The sequence below is a fragment of the Bufo gargarizans genome, chromosome 3 (genome assembly GCF_014858855.1).
Source record: "Bufo gargarizans isolate SCDJY-AF-19 chromosome 3, ASM1485885v1, whole genome shotgun sequence".
NCBI lineage: Eukaryota > Metazoa > Chordata > Amphibia > Anura > Bufonidae > Bufo > Bufo gargarizans.
In genome coordinates, this window is record NC_058082.1 from 421,879,539 (window position 1) to 421,905,503 (window position 25,965).

General features: G+C 43.9%; 1 protein-coding gene across 1 annotated transcript in view; it reads right to left on the reverse strand.

Moving 5' to 3' along the window:
* The window catches only part of KLHDC8A (kelch domain containing 8A), a 70,490-nt gene extending 47,332 nt beyond the window's left edge, over positions 1–23,158 (reverse strand). Inside the window, exon 1 of the mRNA XM_044288426.1 lies at positions 23,036–23,158. The gene's annotated coding sequence lies outside the window, so the exon portion shown is untranslated. The remainder of the gene's footprint in view (positions 1–23,035) is intronic.
* Positions 23,159–25,965: the final 2,807 nt, after the last annotated feature.

Genomic DNA, 25,965 nt, shown 5'->3' on the forward strand with positions numbered 1-25,965 from the left:
CAAACAAGGAAGGCAGACAACGGGAACACGTTGGAGGTGCTGGCCTGCCCTGCTGCCAGCGTATTGTCTGAGCGTGTATTTAGTGCTGCTGGTGGCATTATAACAGATAAGTGTATCCGCTTGTCCACTGACAATGCTGACAGGTTGACTCAGATAAAAATGAACAAGGCCTGGATAGCCCCTGACTTTTCCACTCCACCAGAGGAAAGCTGAGCTAATGAGGAACAAAAATGCAATTTAAATGTATGCTTTATAATGTACTCAATCCACAAGATTCAGACACACCCTTTTCTCCGTAAAAAAAAGGGTATATGCTTGAATCTTGTTTTCTCATCCTCCTCTTCCATACAGTATATATGCCCTCGCTACAATGTTTTATAGGGTCCGCTCACCTTCAGGCCCTCACCTCCAATGTTTTATACGGTCTGCTCACCTGTAGGCCCTCACTACAATGTTTTATAGGGTCCTTTCACCTTCAGGCCCTTACCTCCAATGTTTTATACGGTCTGATCACCTGTAGGCCCTCTCTACAATGTTTTATAGGGTCCACTTACCTTCAGGCTCTCACCTCCAATGCTTTATACGGTCTGCTCACCTGTAGGCCCTCACCTCTAATGTTTTTAATGGTCTGCTCACCTGTAGGCCCTCACTACGTTTTATACGGTCTGCTCACCTGTAGGCCCTCACCTCTAATGTTTTATACGGTCTGTTCACCTGTAGGCCCTCACTACAATGTTTTATAGGGTCTGCTCACCTTCAGGCCCTTACCTCCAATGTTTTATATGGTCTGCTCACCTGTAGGCCCTCACTACAATGTTTTATAGGGTCCGCTCACCTTTAGGCCCTCACCTCTAATGTTTCATACGGTCTGCTCACCTCTAGGCCCTCACTACAATGTTTTTTCACCGTAAAAAAAAAGGGTATATGCTTGAATCTTGTTTTCTCATCCTCCTCTTCCATACAGTATATATGCCCTCACTACAATGTTTTATAGGGTCCGCTCACCTTCAGGCCCTCACCTCCAATGTTTTATACGGTCTGCTCACCTGTAGGCCCTCGCTACAATGTTTTATAGTGTCTGCTTACCTTCAGGCCCTCACCTCCAATGTTTTATACGGTCTGATCACCTGTAGGCCCTCTCTACAATGTTTTATAGGGTCCACTCACCTTCAGGCCCTCACCTCCAATGTTTTATAGGGTCCGCTCACCTTTAGGCCCTCACCTCTAATGTTTCATACAGTCTGCTCACCTCTAGGCCCTCACTACAATGTTTTTTCACCGTAAAAAAAAGGGTATATGCTTGAATCTTGTTTTCTCATCCTCCTCTTCCATACAGTATATATGCCCTCACTACAATGTTTTATAGGGTCCGCTCACCTTCAGGCCCTCACCTCCAATGTTTTATACGGTCTGCTCACCTGTAGGCCCTCGCTACAATGTTTTATAGTGTCTGCTTACCTTCAGGCCCTCACCTCCAATGTTTTATACGGTCTGATCACCTGTAGGCCCTCGCTACAATGTTTTATAGTGTCTGCTTACCTTCAGGCCCTCACCTCCAATGTTTTATACGGTCTGATCACCTGTAGGCCCTCTCTACAATGTTTTATAGGGTCCACTCACCTTCAGGCCCTCACCTCCAATGTTTTATACGGTCTGCTCACCTGTAGGCCCTCACTACGTTTTATAGGGTCTGCTCACCTTCAGACCCTCACCTCCAATGTTTTATACGGTCTGCTCACCTGTAGGCCCTCACTACAATGTTTTATAGGGTCTGCTCACCTTCAGGCCCTTACCTCCAATGTTTGATATGGTCTGCTCACCTGTAGGCCCTCACTACAATGTTTTATAGGGTCCTTTCACCTTCAGGCCCTTACCTCCAATGTTTTATACGGTCTGCTCACCTGTAGGCCCTCACTACAATGTTTTATAGGGCCCGCTCACCTTCAGGCCCTTACCTCCAATGTTTTATACGGTCTGCTCACCTGTAGGCCCTCACAACAATGTTTTATAGGGTCCGCTCACCTTTAGGTCCTCACCTCTAATGTTTTATACGGTCTGCTCACCTGTAGGCCCTCACTACAATGTTTTAGAAGGTCAGCTCAGCCGCAGACACTCGCCCCTAATTTTTTATAGCTTCACCAACCTGCCCTCTCTCTGAATGTTTTGGAAGGTCACCAGCAGGCCATCAAGGATAATTTTTCAAGGGTGTGTATGATGCCCTCCTGTGTAAGAAAGGGTGTATTGGAGTGCCGATTCCTTGTAATATTTGGCAGCCCTTTCACTTAGTGCTTAGGCTTTAGGAGTGTAGCAGTGTACCTGAACAATTGTAGCACCATGTGAATGAGGCCCTCCTTTATGTGATATACAGGCTGTATCGGAGTGCTTCTTCCTTGTAATTTTTGGCAGCACTTACACTGTATACAATTGAATATTCAGGAAATAATGTTTCCTAACAATTTTTCCTCTAAAACTTTTTTTGGGGGTGGGGGCGGGGTTTTGGGCATTTTTTTGTCGGTCTGTAAAAGTGCCGTACATGTTTCCCAGCAGCGACATTGAAGTCCAAGATGCATCCAGACATGGTCCCCCTGCTGTTCCTAATCGATTTCAGAGGTGTTTCCATCACTTTCAGACCCTTTCCTATGAACCAGGCACCCTCCCCTCATCCGAGAATGGGGTGCCTGGTTGTCTCCGATTGACTTCCATTATACTCGGATGCCTGGCCAAGTGCACGAATATCGCTATGTTTTCGGACCGACTACCCGAACACCCAAACACTTTGGTGCTCACTCATCACTACTGCTGTGGACTACTGGAGGCAGAACTGCCAACAAGGTGACATGTTGTTCTGTGCAAATTGAACTTTCCATTTGTGTGTGAATTAACACCAAAGACTGCAAATTGACACGTTGTTTTATGAAACTGCCGTAAGTGTGAATAAACACTGAAGTTTGAGTTAAGAACTTGTATTTTGCCTCTGTACTGCATCCGCTTACCCTATCTACCAGAGCGAAACCCCACGGACCCTATACGCTTTGACCAGGAAAAACTTAAAGGGAGTCTGTCACCTCCATATGGCCATATACAGTGCTTACATGGCTCTGTAGCACACCTATACAGGACTATAATGGTACCTTTGTCTTTGTCTTTAGACTTGCACCAGCAGGAAAAATGAAGTTTAATTCATATGCAAATGAGCACTCACAAGTACCCAGGGGAGGAGTTCAGTGTGTAGATGCCCAGGCTGCTCTGCCTTCTTTTCACTTTACTCCTCCCCAGCCTCTGCCTTTGCCCGCCCTCCAAGTCTCTTGCCTCATCGATAGGTTCGGAGGGTGGGCAAAGGAAGAGGCTGGGGAGGAGTAAAGTGAAAAAAAGGCAGAGCAGCCTGGGCACCTACACACTGAACTCCTCCCCTGGGCACTTGCGAGTGCTCATTTGCATATAAATTAAACTTCGTTTTTCCTGCTGGTGCAAGTCTAAAGACAAAGACAAAGGTACCATTACAGTCCTGTATAGGTGTGCTACAGATCCACGTAAGCACTGTATATGGCCATATGGAGGTGACAGACTCCCTTTAAAGTGTGAAGTGCATATATATTTTTCTTGTAGTACTGAAATATACTCCTATACGCTTTCACCAGAAATAACTGCAACAGTGCAGTGCGTATATATATATTTTAGTTTTTTTACTGTAATACGCCCCTATACACTTTCAACAGAAATAACTGCAGAAGTGAACTGAGAATATATTTTTCTTGTTGGACTGAAATAGGACACTATACGCTTTCACCAGAATTAGGGTACTTTCACACTTGCGGTTTTTTTTTCCGGCATAGAGTTCCGTCACAGGGGCTCTATACCGGAAAAGAACTGATCAGTTTTATCCCCATGCATTCTGAATGGAGAGTAATCCGTTCAGTTTGCATCAGGATGTCTTCAGTTCAGTCGTTTTGACTGATCAGGCAAAAGAGAAAACCGCAGCATGCTACGGTTTTCTCTCCGGCGGAAAAAACTGAAGACTTGCCTGAACGCCGGATCCGGCATTTTTTCCCATAGGAATGTATTAGCGCCGGATCCGGCATTCAGAATACCGGAATGCCGGATCCGTCGTTCCGACATGCGCATGCGCAGATCGGTAAAAATGAGAAAAAATTTACAAGACGGATCCGTCGGTCCACATGACAAGCGGAGAGACGGATCCGTCCTTGCAATGCATTTGTGAGACGGATCCGCATCCGGATCCGTCTCACAAATGCTTTCAGTCAGCGGCAGATCGGCGGATCCGGCGGCCAGTTCCGACGACGGAACTGCCCGCCGGATCACGCTGCCGCAAGTGTGAAAGTAACCTTAACTGCAGAAATGCACTGAGAATATATTTTTCTTGTTGTACTGAAATACGACCCTATACACTTTCACCAGGAAAAACTTAAAAAGTGAAGTGCGTATATTTTTTTCTTGTAGTACTGAAATACGCCCCTATACACTTTCACCAGAAATAACTGCAACAGTGCAGTGCGTATATATATATATTTCTTTTCTGTAATACTCCTCTTTACGCTTTCAACAGAAATACCGTATTTTTTGCCCTATAAGACGCAACTAGGTTTGTGAGGAGGAAAATAAGAAAAAAACATTTTTAACCAAAAGGTGTGCTTTTGGTGGGTTTGAACTAATGGCGGTCTGTGCATGACACTATTATGGGGGATCTGTGGATGATGCACTGTTATGGGGTTGGGGATTTGTGGATGGCACTGTTATGTGGGGGATCTGTGGATGGCACTGTTATGGGGGGGAGCTGTGGGTGGCATTATGATGGGGGGGGCTGTGGATAGCATTATGATGGTGGGGGGGATCTGTGGATGGCATTATGATGGTGGGGGGGATCTGTGGATGGAATTATGATGGTGGGGGGGATCTGTGGATGGCATTATGATGGTGGGGGGGATCTGTGGATGGCATTATGATGGTGTGGGGGATCTGTGGATGGCATTATGATGGTGGGGGGATCTGTGGATGGCATTATGATGGTGAGGGGGATCTGTGGATGGCATTATGATGGTGGGGGGATCTGTGGATGGCACTGTTATGGGGTAGTGGATCTGTGGATGACACTGCTATATGTGTCATCCACAGATCCCCCCATAACAGTCCCATCCACAGATCCCCCCCCATCATAATGCCATCCACAGACCCCCCCCACCATCATAATGCCATCCATAGATCCCCCCACAGATCCCACCATCATAATTCCATTTACAGCCCCCCCCCCCCCATCATTATCACATCCATAGATCCCTAAGAATGGGCTGTAGTAGGCGGGGAGAGCGGCGGGCAGTGCAGGCACCGTACTCTGGCCCACCGCTCAGTATGTACTGTATTATACCTAGTGTTAATCATAATATCTAAACTGTGCTCCCCCTGCTCCCCACCTGTACAGTACTTACCGGTACACATGTCACACTCCGTCTCCTGTAGTAAGTGCTAGCAGGCAGGCCAGGCTGCAGGCGCCGTAACTTACTGAGGTCACGTGCCTGCTCCATCTGCTTCATTCATAAAGTAGGCAGAGCAGGCAAGTGACCTCAGTAAGTTACGGCCGCCTGCAGCCCGGCCTGCCTGCTAGCGCTCACTACAGGAGATGGAGTGTGACATGTGTACCGGTAAGTACGGTACAGATGGGGAGCAGGGGGAGTGCAGTTTAGATATTATAATTAACACTAGGTATAATACAGTACAAACTGAGTGGCGGGCCAGAGTACAGTGCCAGCATTCGCCCCATAAGATGCAGGGGCACTTTCGCCCCAGAAGATGCAGGGGATGCTTCTTATGGGGCGAAAAATATGGTAACTGCAGAAGTGAACTGAGAATACAGTACAGACCAAAAGTTTGGACACACCTTCTCATTCAAAGAGTTTTCTTTATTTTCATTACTATGAAAATTGTAGATTCACACTGAAGGCATCAAAACTATGAATTAACACATGTGGAATTATATACATAACAGAAAAGTGTGAAACAACTGAAAATATGTCATATTCTAGGTTCTTCAAAGTAGCCACCTTTTGCTTTGATTACTGCTTTGCACACTATTGGCATTCTCTTGTTGAGCTTCAAGAGGTAGTCACCTGAAATGGTTTTCACTTCACAGGTGTGCCCTGTCAGGTTTAATAAGTGGGATTTCTTGCCTTATAAATTGGGTTGGGACCATCAGTTGCCTTGTGGAGAAGTCAGGTGGATAGACTGAATAGACTGTTAGAATTTGTATTATGGCAAGAAAAAAGCAGCTAAGTAAAGAAAAACGAGTGGCCATCATTACTAAGAAATGAAGGTCAGTCAGTCCAAAAAATTGGGAAAACTTTGAAAGTGTCCCCAAGTGCAGTCACAAAAACCATCAAGCGCTACAAAGAAACTGGCTCACATGCGGACCGCCCCAGGAAAGAAACACCAAGAGTCACCTCTGCTGCGGAGGATAAGTTCATCCGAGTCACCAGCCTCAGAAATCGCAGGTTAACAGCAGCTGAGATTAGAGACCAGGTCAATGCCACACAGAGTTCTAGCAGCAGACACATCTCTAGAACAACTGTTAAGAGGAGACTGTGTGAATTAGGCCTTCATGGTAGAATATCTGCTAGGAAACCACTGCTAAGGACAGGCATCAAGCATAAGAGACTTGTTTGGGCTAAAGAACACAAGGAATGGACATTAGACCAGTGGAAATCTGTGCTTTGGTCTGATGAGTCCAAATTTGAGATCTTTAGTTCCAACCACCATGTCTTTGTGCGACACAGAAAAGGTGAACGGATGGACTCTACATGCCTGGTTCCCACCGTGAAGCATGGAGGAGGAGGTGTGATGGTGTGGGGGTGCTTTGCTGGTGATACTGTTGGGGATTTATTCAAAATTGAAGGCATACTGAACCAGCATGGCTACCACAGCATCTTGCAGCGGCATGCTATTCAATCCGGTTTGTGTTTAGTTGGACCATCATTTATTTTTCAACAGGACAATGACCCCAAACACACCTCCAGGCTGTGTAAGGGCTATTTGAACAAGAAGGAGAGTAATGGGGTGCTGCGCCAAATGACCTGGCCTCCACAGTCACCGGACCTGAACCCAATCGAGATGGTTTGGGGTGAGCTGGACCGCAGAGTGAAGGCAAAAGGGCCAACAAGTGCTAAGCATCTCTGGGAACTCCTTCAAGACTGTTGGAAGACCATTTCAGGTGACTACCTCTTGAAGCTCTTCAAGAGAATGCCAAGAGTGTGCAAAGCACTAATCAAAGCAAAAGGTGGCTACTTTGAAGAACCTAGAATATGACATATTTTCAGTTGTTTCACATTTTTTTGTTATGTATATAATTCCACATGTGTTAATTCATAGTTTTGATGCCTTCAGTGTGAATCTACAATTTTCATAGTCATGAAAATAAAGAAAACTCTTTGAATGAGAAGGTGTGTCCAAACTTTTGGTCTGTACTGTATATTTTTCTTGTTGGACTGAAATAGGCCACTATACCCTTTGACCAGAAAAAACTGCGGAAGTGAAATGCGTATATATTTATCTTGTAGTACTGATATAAGATACTAAAGATACTATGATATAAGCCACTAAAGGCTTTTCAACATAACACTTGCAGCCCAATAACAATAAGCTGGAATGACAGAGCTGTCTAATGGATATTTGGATACCCAAATAATCTTTCCCTGCACTTGTAAATCACTTTCCTATCAATATCCCTAGAGCCTCCTGACGTCTCTCCCTGCACTAAGATGCTGTGAAATGATTCCTCCCTATCCTTTCCCTGCACTTATAAATCGTTTTTTCTATCTTTTTTTTCCCACAATCAGGTTTTTTCAATTGCTGTCCCTAGCGCCTTCACACGTCTGTCCCTGCACTCAAAACACTGGGAAATGGCAGACTCTAAAATGGCTGCCGTATTTATAGAGCTGTGACATCACAGGGCTGGCTGGCTACTGATTGGCTGCATGCAGGCATGTCAATCAAGGTGATCCCGTCTTCCCAGAGATTCTTGCCCCATGTCCTCAGTCCTCACACGTGTAGCCGCTATTTTCGGAAAAATGTGATTCGTTACCACGAAGCATGAGGAAATTCGCATTTGTTGCGAATCGAATTGTTCCTGAAATACTAAACGAATTCCACTTTGTCAGCTTCAATTAACTCATCTCTAGCCTAGACCCACCAGTATAATTAATTCTAGGGTCCTATTACACAGATACATGCAAATATTACCTGCTCATAGAGCAGAAGACAGCAGCAAGATACTACAAGGTAATTGATTATGGGGGGGTCCCTTCAAGAAGACTAGTCCCTAGGAAATGAGAATAGTGGCTACTCTGCCTCTATACCTAGAAGTCATCTCAGCTATGTGATGCATCTAAATAATATAGATATGAACATAGGCTGGTTGAGATGCTGTCTGCAGCCTATCTGTATGTATCTACTAAGCCATGTGCCATTTGTAAAAGGGGTGGGGGAATAGTTTCCCACCTTGCTCAAGGTCCCACTGGGGGATTCACCTGTACCCCTGTGGGCCAGTCTGAGCCTAATGACATCTAATGACAGTGCCCATAATCCATTCCTTACATATATAGTGTCAACATAGAACTGTATGATTTTACTTACCTTTTACAATGTTTATAAATTAGAGTTGATATTACTCTTGTGGTTAATTAAGTGTGACTGGTATCATACTAAGAGGGAGAGACATCTCATTCATCACATCGTAGAGGAAAAGCTTAGCAGGCTGGTTCACTCTATAAAGTAAGTATAACTAATATGTTTGTAGGCTGCAGGAAGCCACTCAGTAAAAGCTAGAATAAAGAAATTGTATGGGTAAAGATAATGGAAAAATATTTATGAGGAATTGTACATATACTTTATCAATGTGACAGGTTTTCTATTAAAAAGCAACAAAAAGTGAATGTGAAAGAACCTCATGTGTAATTAAAGCCAGAGGACTAATATAGAAGAAGTTGACCTTGAACAACATCCACAGGAGAGGTGATAAATGTGTAATTACTGAGGGGTCTAACTGCGGAGACCCTCACCGATCACAAGAAGAAGCCAAAGTCTTGCGTGTGACTGGGGTGGTAGTGCGCAAGTTCATGGCTCCATTCACTTCTATTGCACTGCCAAATACAGAGATAGCTGTCTTTGTTAGTCCCATGGGTGTAAATGGAGCAGTGGTCACCCATGCACACCACCGATCTGTTAATACGGTTATGATGGGTGGTGGTCCTGCTGATCATGTACATTATATACCTGGAGTTGAAAGGTTAACTCAAAGGCTATGGACACCTTTGGGGGAATTTTTTAAATGATTGCATTCATTTACCTTGGTCTAAAAATGTCATAATAAATGTTCAACTGTTACTCTTATAGGTTATAGTTTCATTGCATCTGCAAACTGTTGCCTCTGTGTGAACACCCCACTTAGAGGGAACATGAGAGAACAGTGACTCTCAGTACTCCAGTCTAACATTTCACAATACTACTGTAGAGTAAATCCAATAGAGATCTACGATTTTTATGCTAACACTTTAGCACTGCTAGACTACAATCTCCATAATTCAGTGTGATTGTAACAATAATTCCAAAGTTTATACTTCTTATACCTCTGCCACTGTGATGTTCTCTATAATACAGAAGATGATGGACAGGGTGTGATTTCACTTGAAAAATACGTAATCATCACAGTTATGGGTATTCCCATCTGGGACATTGATGGCATATCACTATGATATGCCATCAGTCTCAGATAGGTGCAGGTCCCACCTCTGGGACCTGCTCTTATCTCCAAATCGGGGCTTCCACAGTGAAGGAGAGCAAACCATGCTTGTGCGGTGTGCTCTTTATTCCCTGCTATCAGAGATTCAAAAACAGCCGAGCAAGCACGCTGAGCTGTTTTTGGAAGTCTCATAGCGGTGATTAGAGAGCAAGCCACATCTCTATGGGACTGCAGGAAATAACCTTTGGAGCTCCCATTGCAGAGAATGGAGGCTGGTCACTCATGCGCGACTGCTCTCCCTGTACCCTGTTCTGGAGATAAGAGTGGTTCCCAGAGGTGAGAGAGTCAAACCTCTCTGACATTGGTGGCATATCCTAATGATATCCCAAATGGGAATGCCCCTTTAATATATAAATCTTTCACAATGAACTTGTCTGTCGTGATACCAATTTTATCATTAAAATGTTTTGTTGTCTAATTTTGGGGTCCTGTGGCTTAAAGGGGTTATCCAACACCTATAATGCCCCCCAAAATGCCTGGGCACCTCATACAGGTTATACTTTTCTGCTTCCCGCGCGGCCACCGCTGATGTTTTAATCTGCGCGATGGGGAAGGGGGGCGGGGTAGCCAATAGCAGCCCCCCCCCCCCTCCGTTGCTGGATGTTTTGATGGGGAGATGCAGCAGCGGTCATGCGGGCATCAGGAGCGACAAGGGTGTCGGGGAGTGGGGTAACCTGTATGAGGTGCCCGGGCATTTTTAGGGGCATTATAGGTGTTGGATAACCCCTTTAAAGCTTGCCCTAAGCAAAAATGCTGAATGGATTCCAATTACACCCTCATTCATACAGAGTAGTGAATTTCCAATAAATGAGGGATGACAAGGGGTTAATCGCAGCATCGTGAGTACTGCACCTTTCTACTCCGTCGTTAGCACTCAGCTTGATGAGTTCTGGTTACCAAGCAACTAACGCCCACATGAACTCACCACGTGGTGCAATAAGGACAGCATGAGAGAACAGAATTTGGGCCTTATAGCAAATAAATAAAAATATTAAGACTAGGCATCATTTTACCTAGGGAGATAATGATAGGTATTATAGTGACACATTCAATAGTTTTGAAATGGACTCTGCTTCTGTAATGCAAAGTAATTTACAATGTGTAGATTATAAAAACGACCAACTGTTTCCAGCAGTGAAGTGGGTTTAAGTGGGTAGAGAGCAAGGAACAGACATTGTAAAGGAGACAAATCCAGGTCACTTCACGATGGCTTAAAGCGCCTGGGGGGACTGCTATGCATTAGTCACGTGTATCCGTCGGTGATGTGGTCCCTAGATCTAAATCACAGATGTAGTATTTTTATGCCAGGAAGGACCTAGATTCATGTAAATAACATGACCTAGAAAACAGGAACCAATAATGCCAGGCTGCCTTTAGCTAATACCTACAAAGTAATTTGTACAAGATTGTAGTCTATACAGTTCATCTCCTTGATGTGCACTCTTCATTTGCTAACGGTATACAAAATGCATACTATAGCCCACTGCCACATCGCAGACATTTTTTGGTGTAAGTAGGAAACATTAAAGAGTTATTCAAATCTTGAACATTGGGGGCATATCGCAAGGATATGCCCCCAATGTCTGATAGATGCGGGTCCCACCTCTGAGACCTGCACCTGTGCTTAGAACGGAGCCCACTAAGTGCCACCCTCCATTCATTTCTGTAGGAGTGCTCGGCTATTTCCGGAAGTCCCACAGAAATTAATAGGAAGTGCACTGCGCAAGCATGGCCACCTCTCCATTCACATCTATGGCACTTATGGGGCTATCAGACATTGGGGGCATATCATTAGGATATGCCCCCAATGTCCAAGATGGAAATACCCATTAAAGGGGCAGATTTTTTATAGACCAGAAGAGTACACCAGCATATGCCTCGTCATAAATTGCATCCGGCAGTCCATGCGCCTGAACTGAAATCTACACTAGCCCCGGGCTGGTGTATATTTAAGCATGCTTGTATACCAGAAAACTGATGTAGAAGATGATAAATGTAGAGGGGTTACCAGCCCTGACTTTGCCATGCCCCCCTTTTGGGAAAGTGGTTAGGCCGGTGGAAAAACAGCACTTGTGCAAAAACTTTTGCACAAGTGCTGTTGAAAAAGTTGCAGCTTGCGACTTTTTCACACTACAAAAGGGTGTATTCAAATTATAAATGTGGCCCTAATTCTCTCATGTAGAGGTACAACACTCTTTACTGTCACAATAAGTATATTGGTACAGTCTCTAGAAAAGGTGCACATGTTTGATGGCTTCTCTCACAGTTGGTAGGAAAATTTATTTGAACAGAATTTCTTTCTAAGGACTAGAAGTCGGGTTGTGCTCAACGTGGTTGACAGCCCTTACCTAAACCTTTTGCACAGTTTTGACCTAGGTGGGGCTATCTACAGTGTCACCACTGCAAGTGTTAATGTGATTGCATTTTATGAACTGTATGTCTCATAGCCTGTATATGTAGAGGGCAGTGGGTCCCTAGCTACACAGGGCTGGCATTACCCCCTTCCTCTCTAGGAGGAAATTAGTGAGTCTGTGAGCTGTGGATGTGTAAACTGTTAAGAAACAGAGCTGTGCAAAGTGCCAGCATATGTGCCAGCCCTTCAGGGAAATAGTGGGAGTGCACAGCACTTTGTCTGCCTATACCTTAGCTACAGAGTTTCTTGCATGTGGTGGTATCTAATAAGCTTCAAGTTTCCCATCACACTAAAAGTCACCTGTTTAGAGACTGTGCTATATTAAGGAGATACCAATATAGTAAGAGTTGGAGGAACATGTTGCACCCTACAGTTTGAGCTAGGAAACATTGAGCAGATTATAAGGAAGAGACTTAACCGACTACATCCTATACATAGTTTTGGGAAACTGCACATGGTAACTGTAAAGACTTTACTTCACATATTCAGTATCTGTGTTAACCATCTTCAAAACTGTCTCAGTATATACAGTTTACCTGCCTTCTTACTGTACCGTGTATGCTGCAGAAGCTCTCGTGGTGTATATGACTAACGTAATTAAAAAATAATGTATGAAGAGAGCTAACTTTTGTGAAAAATGCATTACAGCATTGCTGGTGTTTAGCAGATGTAGTCCAAGGTTATCATATATCCTCAGATTAAGCTAATGTCTCTGGATGTAATTTGCCAAATTGTCATTTATGCCTAGCCTGCTGAAAACCTTAATGGTGATCACTAGAGATGAGCAAATTTCCACTTATGAAATTCGTTCACACTTCTTTTGTAGGTTAAAGGTGAACTGCGTTATGTATTCCGTTACCACCGACCATAACGCAATTCTATGACGTAATGCATAACGGAATGCCTTTAGAGGCATTTCGTTATGCATTCCGTCATAGAATTGCGTTATGGTCTGTGATAACAGAATCCATAACATAATTCACCTTTAACCAACAAACGAAGTGTGAAAGAATTTCAAAATATAAAAATTCACTCAACTCTAGTGATCACATTAATTTGTGGATTTTTTTTGTTTAAAGCTCTTCCACATACGGCTAAAAGTAAGATAAATGGATTACCTGGGATATATCCAGACACAGGTCCTAGCCTACCTATTGGTACCTGCATATAATAATATAGCAAGGATAGTTAAAGGTCGGCAGGTAATTAATTTGATGGTGGTGAGGAGCCATATAATATGTGGATAGCTTACACAGACCATACGCATTAGATAATTTTGTAAGGGTGTCAGCCTAATATGTATGAGGGCAGCCCCACTGTCCGCTTGGCATGCTTTTGGGGGACATAATGTTTGGTATGTTGGATTTTAACACGCATGTGTAACGCCCCAGAGTGGCATTACCACCTTTTACACCCCCACTATCTTCTTTGGTTGATTCTGTGTCATCGTATGTATTTTGTCCAGGTCCTCCCTATTGTGCATTCCTTATGTCTCAAACTGTTATGTTAACATGTAATGTGCCTGGTTCACCAGCAGATGGCGGCAACATTGGCAGAGCTAGTTTGCCTAGAATGAAACCTTTCTGTCCATTCTAGCCCTCTCTAGAAAGGGAGGAGTTCAGTTAGCTGGAGTTAGTTGAGTCTACCCCCTGCTAAGGGAAGGGTGTGCAGCAGGCCCTCGTCCCTGCTTGATGGGCCCTGCCAAAGCCAGCAGAGCACAATCTGCTTTGCTGGAACAAGAGAAAAGAGTAAAGAGCTGTAGAAGCCAGGATGAAAAGTTCCCTGGATAAAAGAGAAAGAGAAAGATAGAGATCCAGATAATGACAGAGTCAGACTACAGCAAGCTAAGTATAGCCGAGAGGAAAAGTTTGCCTGCCAGAAGTTAAGCTAAAGCCTGCTGGTAAACAAGATAAAGTTGGAAGATTGTTCCCTGATGCAAGTTTATTCAAGTAAAGCTGTAATCAACTTCAGTACAAGCCTGGAATCCATTTCTTTCTCCATACCCTTCATCAACTATTCCATTTTCTGCAGCGGACCACAACGACTGGGGTTCCAGGATATCCAGGTAGGATAACTGTGACACGTGCACAGCCACACCTGAAGGGACACCATAGGCAACCCTTATACCACTCTGGCATTCCTACAGCTGGGTACCACCAATACCATCTACTTAGGGGGACTCCGTCCCTCGTTGCTGAAATGCAACTGGCATCACGACAAAAAACATTTATAACACCTCAAAGGGATCCCAGGGACGTTTACCACCACCACCTATGTACTGCACATGCCCAAGCAATGGGTTTCTAGTGCTAGGAGGAGGAGAAGCTCGTAAAGTGCATCTGTCAGCAGATTTGTACCTATGAAACTGGCTGACCTGTTACATGTGCACTTGGCAGATGAAGGCATCTGTGTTGGTCCCATGTCCATATGTGCTCGCATTGCTGAGAAAAATGATGTTTTAATATATGCAAATTAGCCTCTAGGAGCAACAGGGGGGTTGCTGTTACAGCTAGAGGCTCTGCTCTCTGCAACTACTGCACCCTCTCCAATTTGATTGGCAGGGACAGGTGTGATGACTTTTTCACTGCATGGTCCTGTCAATCAAAGTGGAGAGAGCATGCAGAGAAAGTGGAGCCTCTAGGTGTAATGGCAACACCCCCACTGCTCTTAAAGGCTCATTTGCATGCAATAAAACTTCATTTTTCTCACCAATGTGGGCATATATGAACATGGGACCAACACAGATGCCTTCAGCTGCATGTCTTCTGTGTTTTGTACCCACTCCTGCATTTGGCTACTAAATCATAAGCCAATTCTGATGGGACCATACAGGCCTTACATATGCTACACAGACAGGATCGGTTGTGCGTCTCCTTTTTCCTTCCTTCTGACAGATCAGAAGAAGGGTCAAATAAATGATGATGTCAGCCAGGCCGAAAGACAAAATAGTGGCCCGGTCATGAAGTGGGGAGGGTGGGAACAGCATGATAAGTCCACAGAGTGGCCCTATGACATAGTGGTGAGGTAGATGCAGCATGAGAAGACCACAGAGTGGCTCAATGACAAAGTCTGGAGGTGGCAGCAGCATCAGGAAAAGGCCACAGAGTGGCACAATGACAGTGTGGAGGTGGCGGCAGCATCAGGAGGCTACAGAGTGGCACAATGACAGCGTGGAGGGGGAAGCAGCATCATCAGGAGACCACAGAGTGGCAAGGTGATATAGTGTGGAGGTGACAGCAGCATCAGGAGACCACAGATTGACCCGGTGACAGAGTGGGGAGAAGGCAGCAGCATCAGGAGACCACAGAGTGACCTGTTGACAGAGTGGGGAGGTGGCAGCAGCATCAGGAGACCACAGAGTGGCAAAGTGACATAGTGTGGAGGTGACAGCAGCATCAGAAGACCACAGAGTGCTAAGGTGACATAGTGTGGAGGTGACAGCAGCATCAGGAGACAACAGAGTGACCCGGTGACAGAGTGGGGAGGTGGGTGGCAATACGAGTACAAGCTGAAGATGGTGGGTGAAAGAAGGAGCACTTAGCATCAGATGTGTTGCATCAGGCAGGTGGCAGCATCAGAATAGTAGCTGAGGCAGGTAACCAGAAGAAACCGGTCTCTTTTGTCAAAGTGTTGGTGTGGCATCATGGATGATCTAGCTGGATGCATCAGGCATTGGTGGGTGAAAATCCTTGCTGATTCACACCTGATTCATCTTGCCAAAGGTCAGTCTCTCCACATTTTGGGGCAGGACAGCTTTTCCAGAGCAAACTCTGCTAGCTGTCACAAATCCAGTTTGGCCACCCAGTAGTCCAGCGGATCTTCAATGTGGGGTGGCATGGTGCTGTCTAAGTATGCCACCACCTGCTGGTTCAGGTCCTGCTTCAGGTCTATCTGCTGCTGCTTGTGAGTACTTTCTTCACGAGGCGGGTGAAGAAAGCTGCTCATCAGAGACTGTAGACTCAAGAACTTCTCCTACCCCCCACCCTGCCACAGCAGCCATGGCAGAGGAACGTGAGTGCAGAGGGCCCCGCGGTCAGACCTGCGAGAGGTTGGACGATGGCACAGATAGGTAGAGGCCAAATGGCTACATAGGATGTCTCTATAGTAGTTCAATTAGTTTTTTTCTCTCAGCACGTGCAAAAAAGGCCCCGATTTTGGACCGGTAGCGAGGGTCCAACAAGGTGGAGAGCCAGAAGTCATCCCTCTGCTGAATGGTGACAATTCGCTTGTCACTATGCAAGCAAGTGAGAATGCATCTGGCCATTTGTGCAAGTGACTCGGAGGGACTCCATGCCTCCATCTCCACTGCATACTGCCACGGTGTGTCTGGGTTCTCTGTCTCGTCTTCCTCTGGCTGTTCCTTCTCTCCTGTCACCTGTGTAGAAAAACCGCCCATTTTGCTACACATTGCTTGGGCTCCAATGTCCTCCTCTTTCTCCTCCTTCTCCTCCAGTTCAGCCCCCACAGGGCTCATGTGGCCGTGAGATCTAGGCGCCACGTCTCCAGTCCCCTGACCAGCCAGATTTACCAGCATCTGTTCCAGGACATGAAGCAGTGGAATGATGTTGTTCATCCCGTAGTCTTGGCAACTGACAAATAACTTGGCCTTCTCAAAGGGCCTGAGCAAACGGCAGCTGTCATGCATGAGCTTCCACTGGCTGACATCGAAGTTACACAGGGGAGTGCTCCTGTCCACTTGGATCATCAAGAAATCGATTATGACCTTTCTCTGTTCGTATAGTCGATCCAATATATTGAGGGTGGAATTCCAACGGGTGGAAACGTCGCATATCAGCCTATGTTGGAGGATGTGCATGCAGTTTCTGGCCATTTTTAGGATATCTTGCAGATGGGTGAAAGACTTCAGGAATCGCTTGACAACCAGATTGAACACATGTGCTATGCAGTGCGCGTGGCTCAGCCCTCCTTGACGCAGCGCCGACACCATGTTCTTCCCATTGTCGGTCACCATGGTTTCGATTTTGAGTTGTCGCGGAGAAAGCCAGGATTCAATTTTCTTGATGGACACTCCGTTCACCTCAAACGAGGTGAAGAACAGCGTGACACCGCCGTGCCCTGCACATGTGGTATGCTGGAGGAGCTTTGTGAATTGTCCCTGCAGTGGAGGCTGAGTACACGGTGGAGGATGAAGAGGTAGAGGCGGACATTGTTGCAGGACTAACGGCGTGAGAACATGGAGGTGGAAGCGGAGTTACCTGGCCAAGTTGCTGGTGTGGCTGGGCAGGAACCACATTTACCCAGTCGACCGTAAAGGACATATATTGTCCTTGACATAGTTATAGCTACCGACCAATTTTCCCAAAAAAGGCTGTATCAAACAAATTTTACAACTAAATGGCTAATCGACGTAATTCGGTTCATACAGAAGAAGGTCTACAATAACCCATAAATTTTTCCCATAAAGACTGTATTACAAAAAAATTTCACCAATGAATGGCTAATCAACGTAATTCGGTTCATACAGAAGAAAATCTACAATCACCCATCAATTTTCCCAAAAAAAAGTCTGTTTCACAAAAAATGTGATCAATGAATGGATAATTGACGTAATTCGGTTCATACAGAAGAAAGTCTACAATCAGCCATGAATTTTCCCATATTTTTCTTATTAATACACCCCAAAAAAATTAATATAACAATCACAATTCACCTCAGAGGATTCTGTCAAAACGCATGCAAACTGGTGGCATTTGTCAGACAGATTAGGATCCTGATCCGTATGACAAATGCATTTAAATGCCGGATCCGTCTCTCCGATCTCATCCGGAAAACGGATCCGGCATTTATTTTTTCACATTTTTTGCGGTCTGAGCATGGGCAGACCGCAATGCCGGATCTGTGTTGCATTAATGCATGTCAATGGGAAAAAATGCTGCATCCGGCATTTCGGCAAGTGTTCTAGAAATTTGGACAAAGATAATACCGCAGCATGCTGCGGTATTATCTCCGTCCTGAAAAGTGAAAAAGACTGAACTGAAGACTTCCTGATGCATCCTGAATGGATTGCTCTCCATTCAGAATGCATTACGATAAAACTGATCGGTTCTTTTCCAGTATTGAGCCCCCAGGACGGAACTCAATGCCTGAAAAGTATAACGCTAGTGTTAAAGTACCCTAATAGGACGTACGTATCTATCCTATTAATACACCCTGTAAATAGCTGTAGTATAATGGAACATCACCACTAAACGGCAAATATTTTTTTTTTTGCCACTAATACACACCAAAAAGGGCTGTAATTTTCTCACTTCAACACACAACGGCTAATAAGCCCTTTTTCTTTTTTCCCGCTAATACACGCGAAAAAGGGCTTTAGAACATATCCGCAGAACAGTAAATATATATATATATATATATTTGTTTGCCATTAATACACGCCAAAAAGGGCTTTAAAACATATAACTGCAACGCTGAATGGCAAATAGGCCTTTATTTTTTTCCACATATACATTCCACAAAAAGCTTTAGAACATATAACTGCACTGCTGAACGGCAAATATATTTTTCTTTTGCCACAATACACGACACAAAGGGCATTAGAACATATAACTTCACCACTGAACAGCAAATAGGCCCTTATTTTTTTCACTTATACACTCCACAAAAGGCTTAAGAACATATAACTGCACTGCCTAAAGGCAAATATATTTTTCTTTTGCCACTAATACACGACAGAACGGGCTATAGAACATATAACTGCACCGCTGAACGGCAAATATATTTTTCTTTTTTCCACTTATACACTCCACAAAAGGCTTTAAAACATATAACTGCACCGCTGAACGGCAAATACATATTTTTTTGTGCCACTAATACACGCCAAAAAGGGCTATAATTTTCGCACTTCACCACACAACGACTATTTCCTTGTAATAAACCCTGCTGATGGCTGTAACACCCCAATAACAAGAAATGCTGGATTTGCAGAGCTGTATAATAGCTGTATAATTTGGATCCCCAGTCAGTGCAGCAAGGTGTAATAGGATTGTTCCTAGTAGCCAGAAAAATCACTGAATAAAGTGGTCTAAATGGGAGGAAATGCTTAACCCCAAACACTGTAGCGTGTTTATAATCGGGGGAGCAATTCCTCCGCAAGTGATCCGTTGCTAATGGCAATCCCCAGCAAAAATGCATACAATAGAGGATGCCGGCAGCGGACCACATGCACCACAAAAACATCCTACACAAGATAATGTGTGGATGTGATTTATATGTTTCCTAGTACCCAGAATGTAACCTCCCCTACTGAACTCTGTACTACATAAATGTTGTGGAATGATTCCTCCCAATCATTTCCCTACACCTTTAATAATCTTTCCCTGAACTTGTAAATCGTTTTTTTTTAGCACAATAAAGTCTTTCCTAGCACTGTCCCTAGCGCCTGCTGACGTCTTTCCCTGCACTAAGTACACTGGAAAATGGCAGAATCCAAGATGGCTGAGGCTATTTATAGGGCTGTGACATCACAGGGCTGACTGGCTGATGATTGCCTGCATGCATGGCATTAAGGGTGATCCCGTGTTCCCAGAGATCATTTCTCCATGTCCTCACACGTGCAGCAACCATTTTAGGAAAAAATTTGATTCGTTACCACGAAGCATGAGGAAATTCAGATTCAGTGCAAATTTAATTTTTCCTGAAATTCGGATCAAATTCCATTTCGTCAACTTCAATTCGCTCATCTCTAATAAAGATCAAAGTGTCCTATAAATGTAACTGACCCAATATTGCATTTAAGGGGCCAAAATATACATTTTATATGCAGTAGATAATCATTAGGCAAAGTGGAGAGTATAGTAAAAAAAAAAAAAGAAGAATCATGTATGTGGCACAAACAAAGATTATTACTACCTGAACTCCAAGAAAGCGGCCAATCGGCAGCGATCAGTGGTCAGATGCCTGGTGATTAGATATTTATCACCTACCCTGTGGTTAAGTGATACATACTTTTCTGCAGTAGAGCAGAAAACATGAAACATTTACATTATGCATGTTGTGCGGCCAAAGATTGCAGTACTACCCGGATTACAAATATTGAAAGTGAACAGGTTCACGTTGCAAGCTGGGACAACTGTGATCCGACAATTGCCAGAAATCCAACCCTGCTGGATTTCTGGCAAATGTTGGGTTGTAGGAACTGGAGGGTCGCAATGCAAACTCATTCACCTACATTTGCTGCAAAGCAGGCTGTGCTACACTGCAATCTTTTGTCATGGCCAAAAATGAGTGTAACCCCAGCCTTAGACTGAAATAAATGATTATAAGTTTCACAATGCATTCTGAGGGCAAATTATCAGAGATGAGGTCACTCTTTCAAGGAAAAGTACTGTAATTATTCATTATGCATTCTGATGAATAAAGTGGTGGCTAATATGTAATTATGATAATACAGCCACAGCATTAAGTGATATAACAAGTGTAGAATTCTATTTATTACTGCTAGGAGGTACTTAACAGAAAGAAGGAATGCAGACGCAAATTTTAAAAGCAAGTTTATAACAGGATCTGGTCATTACTAGACTGACATTAGTACATGGTAAGAGCCATTCACATAGACATACTTCATCTCTACGACTTCATTTACAGTCCATTTGGAAAGTGTTCAGATAATTTCACTTTTTTCACATGTTATTTTGAAGCTTAGTTCTAAAAAAATTATCAAATTTTCCCTCATCAATCTCCGCTCAATACCCCATAATGAGAAAATGAAAACGGAGTTTTAGAAATATTAGCAAATTTATTAAAAAGGAAAAACTAGAATTCTGCATGGATATAAATATTCAGCCTCCCATTACTTTTGATCCTCCTTGAGATGTTTCTACACCTTGATTGGAGTCCACTTGTGGCAAATTCAGTTAATTGAAAATTATTTGGAAAGACACACCCCTGTGTGTATAAGCTCTTACAGCTGACAAAACCGGGGACTGCCCAATACCATCTCTATAGTGAAGCGTGGTGGTGGCAGCATCATGATGTGGGGGTGTTTTTCAGCGACTAGGAAAAGGAGACTGTTCAGAGTTGATGGAAAGCTGAATGGAGCAAACTACAGAGATATTCTTAATGAAAACCAGATACAGAGTGCTCTGGACCTCATACTGGGCCAAAGGTTCATCTTCCACCAAGACAATGACTGTAGGCACACAGCCAAGACAACACAGGAGTGGCTTAGGGACAACTCTGTAAATGTCCTTGAGTGGCCCAGCCAGAGACCTGACTTGAACCCATCTTGACAGCTCTGGAGAGACATGAAAATGCCTGCCCACCGACAGTCCCCATCCAACCTGACAAAGCTTGAGAGGATCTGTAGAGAAGGATGGTAGAAAATTCCCAAATCCAGGTGTACAAACCTTGTGGCATCATAACCAAGAAGACTGGAGGCTGTAATGGCTGCCAAAGGTGCTTCAACTAAGTCCTAAGTAAAGGTCTGAATACTTGTGTCAACACAAGATTTTAGTTTTTCCTTTCAATAAATTAGCAAAGATTTGTAACATTCTGTTTCTACTTTGTCATTATGGGGTATTGAGTATAAATTGATGGAGAAAAACTTAAACTTTTTTTTTTTTTTGCAAAAGGCCGCAACACAGCAAAATGTGAAAAAGTGACAGGGTCTGAAGACTCTCTAAATGCACTGAATATTAGCATCTGCTTATGCAAAATAAAAAATGCTATTCCTCCTAGTATGATCTTCATATTAATCCCTCCTTTTAGAAACAATCACTTTCCATTTCCGCACATGGATTATGTCTACAGTCCAATGTAGAGAAAAAAATGAAAATCAATAGCACTCTGTGAGTGGAAGTCTGACAAATAGCTGAGTGCATAGGGTTAAACTGAAAGGGTGCACAAGCACAGCTATTACTGAATCAGGGAGATCCAGAGCTTATCTCATCTGCAAAACTCACAGAAACATAAAAAGAAATATCGGATTACATATCTCAAGTTATCTGTCTTGCACTTATAGCATCCTCGGGTATGACGTTTTTCACTCCATGTCTATAGCCAGAACTAGAAACTTCCACTGTGAATCTTTTTGAAAGTGACATCCTCGTAAAATACTGGAAGGGTTCAGGAACATGTCACAGCCGCCACAACAAAGTGTAGGTGTAAATGGCATTCACTCACATGGGGATAGTGATGCCAAGAACAGCTTGGGCTCCTCTAATCTGCTTTCATCCTGTTGACTAAAACATCAAACCATGCTTAATCCTAGGTCTTTATTCAGGATAGCCTGCTGTCTAGATTTCATTAGTGCTTTCTCCCTAACCACCTATTATGGGAAACCTTTTTATGCACAATTGCAAATGAAATGTGTGGAAAAATTATAGGTTTTTTTTCCAGGGAAAATAGTCATTATGCTGCATTAAAACTCACCGGTTTATAGGTCTCTTATAACTATGCCATTCCATTTATGCAATTATATAGACTTCCATCTCATCTTTTTAATTAGATTATGTCATCTCTATATTACGAATCATTGCTCTGAGAAATCCGGTGATGTTTCACCCCAGATATCGGAGAGCTGTAATATAGCCTTGAGTCTGAAGGGCAGCTCATAAGATCATTTGGCTGGTTGCATACCATTGTCTGAAAGCTGAAATTAAATTGTCTCCTAATTAAATGGTTAGAAGGCACCATTACGGGTTTGCATCTATGACACCGAAGGTGACAGAGCCAGCAGGCTAGAACGTTAAACATGATTCCACTGATGCCCTCGCTAGATTGGGTAGCCTTCAGCATCGTAAATGCAAATGTTAAGAACTGGCACCAGTATGGGTTAATAGAGAAACGACTGTACTCACTGCGTTCTCCGGTATGATCAGTTTTCTGGGTGCTGTCGCCAAGTTTGATCCTGAGAAAAAGTCCAAATCCAGTGGCTTCCTCAGAGCATGTCACTCCCAATTTTGTGATCCCGTCCTCTCAAGGCAAACATGCCTGCTCTCCCTCTCAGCATGCTTCCTGCCAGTCCCCTCATTTCTCACATGCATCCAACCTTGTGAAGTGTGTGCTTTTATTCCTCCCTCCTCGCAGCCCTTAGGGAATGATACAGGCTGTGATTGAAGAATGCTTCAGACAAGAGAAATGCCTAGAGAGAGGGAAAATGCATGAGCAAATGGATAGCCAGTCCCTCAAGTGTGCAAGCTTGATTTATTCTGGCAATAGATGGCACGATTTTAGTTACAAATGATAAACAATCCGATATAATCACATCACAAGACTGTTTCAAATGACCTGAATCTTGCAAAGAAATGAGAATTAATAGCCAGTAGCCAATTATTTCTATGTATTGAGAGGCAGTAGTGCATCAATTGCCAAAAAAGGTGTGAGTACAGTTCTGGCTCTGATTTGGCTAAGAAGTCCCATTTCTCATGAAACAAATTCAATACAATATCATGACATGCTAGTAAAACTCCTGACAGGCTGCAATGCACAGCACAGCCACTGGGTGGCCATAAATAGACATATACAGGACAGATCTCATGATACAATATTGTGAAATCATGTTATTTGGAAAACTGGCCATCTTGTGACACACATATCAGGACATGTCTGCCCAAGAGGAAAAGTAGGGAATGACACATCTTTATTAATGTGACAAAATGTTGTTCAAAAGTAGAGGTCATGCCTGGTGCAGAGCTTGTGTCTGGTTCCCTTTATATGTTAAACAGTTATCATGGGTCACTAGATATATGCATACTTTGTAACACTCCTGGACTGTCTGGGAGGCTCTGGATACAAAGGATACAAAAACATCTACCGGTCTCCGGGTCCAGTTGGTAAATCTCTGGAGACAAACAGGAAGCACTGCATTCTCATAGAAAGCAGGCCTCCATGTTTTGTAACTGTATGTGATGTCAGGATGCTGCAAGTTTAGTCACCGCCCTGGAATCCAAATGGGAATTCAGGGGGTGCCCTACCACTCCCGTTCTCCTGGCGGCCAACACACAAATGTTGGCAAGTATGGCTATATGTTGCAGACACTTCTTGGCTTGTTTGATGTCACCCAGGCCAATATTATATTATCACCAGCTCTGAGAGCATCTGCAGTACCCCAAGAGGGTTACTTCAAAATGTTAATTACTACTATGAGAGTTAATGCAATTGTATTGGGTTGAATGTGATTTGTTATGTATATGCACTTAATAGAACTATATGGACATATAACTAACCGGGTCCTTCTGGTTAGTTAGTGAGTCTAGCAGAACAAGAGACATGAACTACATGTGCTAGCTCCTGAGAGCTAGGCTCAAGTTCAGAAAGACTCAGTCTTAGAAAGTCTATAACCCACAAGGCTGTGCAGTGGATTCAGACAGCAAGGTATTGTGCATGTGTATGGCAGAAAGACCTTGTTGCTTTGGAAGGGAAAATTTTAAAAGTACTCTACCTCACTTTGAGATAGATTGGCCACCCGTATCATAGTTCTGCACCCCTCAGCTTAGGAATTGCAGAAGGAGTTATAAAGGAAACTAAATGCATGCCTTTGGTTCTGTTGAGAGAAGGAATACTACAACTGCAGCCAGCCAGTATCGCAGGGGCAGCACGTGAGGTGCACGTGGACCGATGAGGGGCCAAATAATAACACAGTTCATCAGTTTACTCACGGTTAGCGGAAAGCCTCCCTGGGCTGGCAGCACAGTGTTGGGGTGAACAGCACGAAATCCTCCGGGGCACGCTCTGTGGTAGGGAAGCATCAGCCAAGATGGAGGTTGAGGTGCCCTTGATGTCAGGGGTGCTTAGGGTGCTTGTTGCGGCTGAGTCCATTGATGGTATTTGTCGTGATGCCGGTACCGTTAATGGTGGTACAACCAATGGTAAGAATGAAGTAGACTGTGGTAGGATACAACTCACAACTTTTACTGATGTTGGTTCCAGTTGCAGCATATACATCAGACGGAATACAGTCTTTTGCAATTTAAAGGAATTCTGTTGATCCACTGTTAATAGGTTTGGCTGGGTTTAGTTTCGCTTGAAGGTTCTGTATCAGTAGTTCTGGTAGGTGACTTTGCTTCAGGCCCCTAGTGAATCAGAGTTATTTGGTGAGGTTGCCTGTAATACTTATTTGGTATGCTTAGTCCTTCTCGTTGCTGTGACTTCAAGGCCTTGAACAGGTAGATAATCTGTATTCTTCAAAGTATGGTGAGGCTGCCTGTAGCTAGATTGTCCTCCACCATGCGCAAAGGTGTCAATTAAGCCTTTAGTAATGGCTGTTATCACCGATGTCTCTCTTTAGCTTGGTTAACTTTCTCCAGGGACGAAATCACTATTCTCTGGTTGTAAGTTCTGGGATCTAAGAAGGTCACAGGAGGAAAACGCTCTCCTGTGCCTCATACCTTGGCTCTACCTCATTTCTGCATTTGGCTTCACCCACTAATCTGTGATATGTAGCCCCAGAGTAACCACTGACTCTGCTACTCTCTAACCTATTCTTCCAGACTCTAGAACCATCCCACTAATCTGTCTCACTTTCTAATCTGACCCACTAGGCCTGACCTAGGTATTTATATGACCTAAGTGCTATCCCCATCTAGTGGTGGGATGTATAAATTACACCTAGCCAGCCTATGAACAGGGATACAACAGGTGTTGCAATACAAAATGACATGCAGTAGGATAATGCCGTTTTAAGCTATTTTGCAGTTCCCACAGGTTCCTGAGTGGGACGCTGCACAACTACCATAATTTGTTGTTGTCCATACGTTACTAGTGAGAGGATTGCTCTGTGACATACCTT